General features: G+C 36.1%; 1 pseudogene; it reads right to left on the bottom strand.

Annotated features, from left to right (window-relative positions):
* Positions 1-4,860: 4,860 nt before the first annotated feature.
* LOC115290492 lies at positions 4,861-5,831 on the bottom strand (annotated as a pseudogene).
* Between the last annotated feature and the right edge of the window lie 383 nt (positions 5,832-6,214).

Genomic DNA, 6,214 nt, shown 5'->3' on the forward strand with positions numbered 1-6,214 from the left:
AAGGCAACTGCAGAAAACAAAGTGAGAAGCGATAGTGGTGTGAATTAGGATTATTTCATTGAAGTTAGACCGTTTAAAACAAACTCATTGAGTAGCACTCACGAGATTTCCTGATGGATCAGACTTCAGAGATTTTTATATAAGCAACAAGATGGTGGCAGCATGCTTAAATAAACTGAAAAGCTGGGGAGAAACCGATTTGGGAGGGGGGATAAAGAGATCCAACTTGGACACGTTAATTTTGATGTGTGAGTTTTGATAAAGACTATCTCATTGACCAAATTTTAGACAGGCTTTTTCAGTCCTCTTTTCAATTAGGTTCATCCTTGGACCTTGTGCTCAGCCTGCCTAGCCCAGTTTGGCAAGAATCTTGCCAAGGAAGTATAAGGAGAATCTCCCCCAAATGCCTGCATTGTTGATATCTGATGCCCTTTGACATCCTTTTAAAGTACTCATTCCAACCCTCGGTATCTGATCACTTTGGCCTGCCTTTAGTGTGAATCTTGTTAACTCAATTTATCAAGACTCCCTATTCACGATTCTCTCCTCTTAGAAAATGTCCATCTACTGACCTTGTCACTCTGCTTTTTGACTACGAATTCCAAATTGTGCTTGTTGATTTTAGAATTGAGCTCAGTTATACATTAAAATCTCTCCTTCCTATTGAAAAAGTACCAGATAAAATATGTCTTTACAACCCTCAACAAATGTCTGGATCTATTTCTCTTTAACAGTTTGCATTATTAGATTATCTCTGATAATCAAACACAAATGCAGATTTTCTCTACCAAAAACACATTTTCCTTAAAGTAGATAGCCAGCTTGACTGAGTTTCTCAATTCTTCTAGCCCTCAGAGAAACACTGCTGACAGAAATGCAATTGCCGCATCCAGAGGTATGTCTGTGACCATTAAAAGTTGCCCAGGAATTCATAGATTTAAGTGCCACACTAAGAGATGCTTCTCAAAGAGACCAACAGCAATAGGTAGCACCATGGTTCAATGGAAACACTGCTATCCATGGAAGTGCATTTTATGCAGATAGGATCATTTTCTCTCCAGTAATAATGACACTCTTCTGAGCTTTCACCTCATGTACATCTTTGGCACTTGGACTCCCAATAACATTTCCTAATGTTCAAATTTACTCTAAACTTAGCTCTGAATTAAAATGTATTTATAAAGGAATTACTCTGTACAAAGTACAGGAAAAAATCTCCATAAGCAGTATAATTTATTGTAATAAATGCTGTTTTTGCAGGTGCAATAAAATTTGGTTTTCTTAAGTTATTGACTTATTAAACATAGATTAATATAGGTAGAATTCCAATAGCTGAAGTATTTGTATTTGTTCTTTAATAATACTGCTTTTCTTTTCTTTAATGAGAAAACTACAAGTCCTATAACTGTTTTATCACTGGCAAAATGAAGCAGCAGGTTAAAAATTCTACTGTTGTTTCTATCCATAGATATAATGTCAATGATTGCGGGATAAAATAAGACATCGGATTTCACCAGGCAAAGTCTGTTACCTGGGACTGCTGTCCAAAGCTGCCTGTCTTTACCTTGGGTTGATGTCAGCCTATAGTGGTAACTGGAATGTTTGCTATTCAGCCTGACATATACTCCTTGCTGGTAATGAGATTTGGAAAGAAAACCTAATGATATTTCCTACCCAATATATCTGATGGCAGCCAAGTAGAAGACAATGCTATGCAGGGTGTTTTTCCCTCCCCGTGAAGAGTAATGTCACAGCAGAAATCTTTGGCATGGAAGTTGCTTACAGTAGACTTATGTCACTTTGAAAATAGCAATAGCAACAACAACAATAATAATAATTCCGTGACTGACAGTGAATGGTATAGCACACCACCAAATCTTAAAATAATTTAAGTGACAAATGACAAACATTTCAACTTCCTTGCAGTTTGTGGACATTTCCCCCCCTAAATAGTAAAAATTGAGTTCTCTGGTCCAAATGAGTTCTATTTTCTTAAGATAGAAAATTCTTTAAAGTCTCAATATTAATAAAAGAAACAAACTTCCATTAAATCATAGGTTTTCTTTACTCATAGAAAGTAGTGAATGATTTTTAATCAACATGGAAATGTTCCCTTCACTCTGTAACCATCAACTTGAATGTCATAAAGTCCGTAAAGCTTCATTAGGCTTTCTCCTTTACAGTAACTGTCTTCCTCATACTATTTAACAACATTTATTTATTTATTTAATACATTTATTGAGTGTAAGCACAGGTTTTGAGCAAGAATATATAGTAACTTAAGTGAGATATGTTCTCTTTCTAACAGGGCTCGCATGCATGGGGTTAGCAGAAGTTAGAGTGAATAACCAAGATGATTGCAGATTGTGAGAAATGCCATGAAATTAACAAAGCGGGTATGATATGAGAAAACATGTGACTGGGTGAGGCATATTCAAAGCATCGATTGATGATAAAATGATCAGAAAAGACCCTGCCAAGGATATGTCATAAGACCAAAGGATAGGAATATGGATGAATTGCTGTGATCCAATCAAAGAACATTCTGGGAAATAAGAGCAGCAAGTGAAAAACTCTTAAGGTAGGAAAGACCCTGGCCTGTTCAAGAAACACAGAGAAACCTGTAGGATGACCTTGAGGATCTTTGAGAGACATGATACTACATCCTATATATTTTCTGATCCATGAGAAAACATTTTATTTTTTTCACTTTTTTTTTAATATTTATTCATTTTTGAGAGACACAGAGAAACAGAGCATGAGTGGCAGAGGGGCAGAGAGAAAGAGGGAGACACAGGATCCAAGCAGGCTCCAGGCTCTGAGCTATCTGCACAGATCCTGATGCAGGGCTCAAACCCTCGGACTGAGAGATCATGACCTGAGCTGAAGTTGGATGCTCAAACAACTGAGCCACCCAAGTGTCCCTCTAGCAAACACTTTAAAAGAAATACTACAAAATCGTTTACTTCATAAAGAATAAACAATTGAGACACAGGCTTATAAAGTTATAACACATTTTTTGAAAAATACATCATCCTGTGAAATGATATTAACATAATAAAATAACTAATAGCAAGATAAGACGACATATAATTTTGCTAGAAGTGTGTAGTTGAGGCAATTGAAGTAATTATGTGGCAAGAGAAACTGGTGTCATTTTTTAATAGTCAAGGAAACTATTATTTTTTAATAAGGAAACAGATTTGAGCTTTCCATTATGACTGAATCTTTAATTTTATTAAGCATCTGTAAATTTGAGCTTTCATGAATAAATTTTAAGCAACAGCATTTAAAATTCTTAATGTTTATTTTTTTGAGTGAGAGACAGAGTGTGACCATGGGTGGGGCAGGAGAGAGAGAAACAGAAGCTGAAGCAGGCTCCTGGCTCTGAGCTGTGAGCACAGAGCCTGACGTGGGGCTTGAATTCACAAACTATGAGACCATAGCCTGAGACAAAGTCGGACACTTAATCGACAGAGCCACCCAGGTGCCCCATCAACTTCATTTTTTGTTAATGGTGTTTAAGCGTGAGTATGTCTGTATGTTTTTCTTATACTAAGAAAAATAAAGTTAAGGCAATTATTAGTTAATGCTGATGTACTAGATCTAAGAAGTGTATATGTTGGAGAATAAAAAAGCAAATAAAATTTTAAGAGTGGTTAGAAAGGTCTTTTATTATCGAGGTTGGTTTATATATTTCCTTTTTTAAGAACTTCTCAACTTGTGTCATGTCCTTCATTTATGGCATATTTATGAACAGTAATTTACATGACACTTTACGAAAAAGAATAAACAAATGTAGGCCATTTTTAGGACCAAAAAGATTTTGGAAATAATCTGACCATTTTTCAGTTAAAATATCATGGTCTTCTGTGCAAGCTAAAGAATATAGCTTATTAAAATTAATTAATTAAAAAATCAAAGGTGTTCTTATATTAGTAATATTTACTGAGACTACAATAAACATTTTTGAATTTGTTTAATCACTGAAAAATCTTTTGATGACATTAAACTTACTTTTAAGCAATATAAGTTCTTGTGAAGATTGGGTACCCAACTGATAAACATTTTCCTTTGAAGCTATTTTTTTTCATTCACACAGATTTTTAATACAGATCATTTAGTTGTAATGTAGTATTGACCTTTGTATGCTGGAAATTACAAACATCCCTGGGAAGTAATTCTGTTGAGGAGCTGAGGTTTATATTTAACTTACTGAGATTGTCAATGTGTTTACTCTGCGAATATATTTAGTAAATAAGCAAGACATTAGGAAAAGAAAGGAGAAATAGTTGACTTGTTAATAAGATCTTTTACATGGTTATCATGTGCCTCTTATATTCCTCAAACTATTAAACATGTTCAAAGATATAGTATCTCTTCATCTTGATTTTCTCTGTAGTTCTTAGAGCTAATAGCAAACATAGTAGGTACTTGATAAATACTGTGTGAATTGAGTGTGTCATACTTTAACGATCTTTCTTTTTTCCTGAGAAGTTACCTTTAGTTTTTGATTCCAGATGGAGACTACAGATCAATAACTATTATTACCTAGAAATGGGGCAAGAGAGTAGCTTTTTATTGTCAGGATAAACCCCACAGATATATTTTGTATTCATTAAATAAAAATAAAATAATTTAAGCCCTAACTTAAAAATAATTAATGGATGGAGACATGAAAATCTATCCCTGAGACAGAAGAATCTAGAAATGCATTGTTCTGAATTAAAAGATACAAACTAGATGGTATTGTTAAATAGCATATTAAATTATGTTCAACATATAAAAATTAAAAATGCATTTATTCCTTATTCATTCAATTAAAAATAATATAGATTTACTGAGCTCCTCTGTGTGAATCTAATAATCAATGCCTTGGTCGCCATATTGGTACTCTCTGGGGTAGTCATCCTGGTACTCTGTGATAGTCATCTGGGTATTCTGCCTGATAATCACTATCACTAATTTCAGACCCATTTGTTCCTGTTCCTTGGCTTCCATTGTGAATGACAGGTTCTGTGGGAACAGCACAGTATTTCGGATCATACACTTGCCGCCCAAGCCCATACACACTCATTCCTTTCTGGGAAGCAACTTTGTTGGTTCCCATCTGTAGAGAAATTGTCGAGTTGTCCACTGGTTGTAATGTTAGCTACTGATTGTAGATGTCTCTCCTGGTACCTGGTGCTAATATCCCTGCCTGGCTGGCCCCTTTGTTGATGCCCATCTGCAGACTGATTGTGGTCTGGTCAAAAGGCTTGTCAGTTTGCATTTTGGGATCTTAAAGGTGCCTCCTGATCCCGTAGGCCGTCATACCTGCCTGGCTGGCACACTTGCTGGTTCCCATCTGCAAACCTATTACACTTTGGCCAGCTTTTAATTTTCCTTCATCAAAACGTCTTGTTTGTTTCTCTGCATACTTCACTCCAATGGCCTTTTGTTTTAGCCAGACCTGCCAGTGCAACCAGCATATTCTGAACCTGGGTCCTGTTTCCGTTCTCTAAAAGGTCGTTTGCTTCAAATATGTCATGTGGCTTCATGCCATAAGCTTGAATAGCCTTAATAAAGTTGCCAATATTCTCCAACTGAGGCCAGTTTAAAGAGGACTCATTAACCTTCTTCACTGAGCCTGGCTGTAGCTTGTTTATGAGTTCGCAGAGGATTATGCCATCTTTTAAGCCCAGCTGAAAGTTGGTGCCAATGCTCATGCCTGTCACCTCTTCTATCCAATTTCGAAGATCTTCTTCAGCCTGATGATCATACTTGGAAGCGATCTTGTTCTTGACTTTGGCCGAGAGCCCGTATGGAGGACCCTTGTTGAAGTGGGTCATGGTGGTTTGGGAGGCGGAAAGAGGCTTCGCTCGGGTCTGGGGGTTTCTAGTACTTGTTGTTTTTATTCAGTGAGAACCAAGCTAGCCTTGAGTAATTTTTATCCTGTCTTCCTAAAACACTATTATGCTTATTGTACCTAAAAGAAATATTGCCTTACATACATTCCCTTTTCCTTTTTCTGCCTCTTCCCTAAATAGTTGCCTTTTAGTGCTGTAACAGTTAAATCCTACAGCAGAAGCAATAAATCGCATATGAAGTAAAAAGGAATACTGTGAAAGGGGAGTACTCTTGTACAGCTAATTCTCTTATTATTAAAGACCTATACCTTTTTACACTCTACTTATTAGACTGGGATTTTCAAACAATAGGAAGCATTTTGTTT

The sequence above is a fragment of the Suricata suricatta genome, chromosome 4 (assembly GCF_006229205.1).
Source record: "Suricata suricatta isolate VVHF042 chromosome 4, meerkat_22Aug2017_6uvM2_HiC, whole genome shotgun sequence".
NCBI lineage: Eukaryota > Metazoa > Chordata > Mammalia > Carnivora > Herpestidae > Suricata > Suricata suricatta.